Source organism: Calidris pugnax, unplaced genomic scaffold (genome assembly GCF_001431845.1).
Source record: "Calidris pugnax isolate Ruff unplaced genomic scaffold, ASM143184v1 scaffold9, whole genome shotgun sequence".
In the NCBI taxonomy this organism is placed as follows: domain Eukaryota; kingdom Metazoa; phylum Chordata; class Aves; order Charadriiformes; family Scolopacidae; genus Calidris; species Calidris pugnax.
The window spans coordinates 2459263-2461270 of NW_015090778.1; positions in this window are offsets into that span (position 1 = coordinate 2459263).

The following is a 2008-nucleotide window of genomic DNA, read 5'->3' on the forward strand; positions in this document are numbered from 1 at the left end:
CTCAAGGCATCTCATACATTTCCCTGCCCCTTTCCTGATTCACACAAAGGGCCACAAAATATGGATTTTGTTAACAGACTGCACAATGTTAGCAGGTGATCAGCTGCTCTGAAAGAAAACAGTTGTGAATCACATACTTTGGAAGGTAAACATTTTTTGAGAGAGCAAAGTTCTACCTTGAAATCCCAACAGAATGGAGACAGGGAAGGATACATTTGGCCAAGAACCTGTATCTGCAGTGATAAACGATGTATAAATAATATATTTTGAAACTAAGCGCTGGGATGAATGTTTTATAGTGAAGTAAATCCTAAGATGACTGATGCATTAAAGCAACGAAAAAAGAAAAAAAAAAAGAGACCCCCCCCAAATAAAACAAGTTATGTCTTAGTCTTTAAATACAGCTATATGTGAAGAAATATATCCATTGCCTTAAAAAGAAAAGGAAGAGAAGGCAGTAAAAGAAGAGAATAAAATCTTGCAAGGTTCTTAAAGAATTGCTCTATTTTTCTCAGTTCATGTTTTTCTTGCACCTAAAACACTGCGAGTCCTTGATTCTCAGCCCACTCGCCTCTTGCTCATGCATTTTTCCTAAGGTATAGACTTTTGTCTTTAGAACAGAGCTTGTGCATTCATCTGCTGATAAACTGTTTATCTTAGCTTTTATGAGGGCGCCTTGCTGCAAGCCAGCCAGAGACAGGATCCTGGGTGTTTGTCTTTTTTTTAAAAGAGGGTCCGGGAAGTGACGGGTATTTATACCTCCCCTTGGCTCTATATATCATGGGAGGTGGAACTCCACTGTCTCTGTTTCTCGCTTTTTCTCTCAGCAGTGTCTTCTGCCGTAAATCTGAATCTCTCAGAACAGAGTTTTCTTGGCTGCAACCCCATTTGGAGGAATTAAAGTTTTATTTATTTATTTATTCACGCAAGAGGTCTGCAACAGAGGAAACCCAAAGTCCTTCTAAATCCTCCCCCTCCTCTACCCCACCTAACCATCCTCCTTTTTGTGCCAAATACTAACATCTCAGCAGTCAAGAGAAGAGACCAGAGCCGGTTGAACGTCTCACAGTTTGCAGACCAATTCATTATGGAGAGAGAGGCCAGTGGGAGAATTGGCAAAGATGAAACAGAAACCCAGGCATTTTTTATGTTAAAAAATGACACTTACATTTACAAGGAATGGCTCCTGACGGGGATTTGAATTTCCACACAGGCAAAGTTGTTTATCCAAACAAACTCCCTGTAGCAGCATATATTACATATATACACACATGACAAGTAGGAATGTATTTATCCTTTTTGCCAGTCTGCTTATTAAGATAAACATCTATTGAAACAAACCAAGTTTTTATTATTCCTTTTTTATAAAACACTAAAGACAACCGAGCGACAGAGATGCAATGAAGCGAAAAATACAGCAACCCCCCCAATCAAGCCCTGTGTGCATGTGAGTGATTCATTGATGCCAGCTACTGAATAACCCTGATACATAACATTTCCCACCTCTGATATTTAAAAAGACCTCCTCGCCCTTTTAGCACCAATGGAGCCCCTCAGATGTTTTATTGCTAATTGTCTAATGCTACATGATGAATGGCTGCTTGACTGAAAATGACAACCCCTTTTCTCTCAACTACTTCATTTTCCTGGCTCCAGTGGGGGTGAAGAGGAAAAAATAAATCCGATTACATCATATTTAGCCTGTTGGTTATGAATGAAGGAAAATTAAACTTACTTTAAAAGTTAGTCTGTCAACTAAGTCCTGAGCCCCCAGGTCCCCTGCACTCAGTAAATGCTGCCTCAGATTCTGGGGCAAGATGTTCCAAGAGCCTCACGGGTTTTGTGGAAGCACAAAATTGCAAAGGCAGGGCCTAATCCTGACGAGAGAGCCAGGGGGAGCAGGACCACAAATATATTTAACTTAGAAGCCAAATCTAGAATGGCTGCACTTCGTGCTCACAGAAAGTATTTTGGCTACACGGTAATAAAAGAACTGAATTTAGCCCAA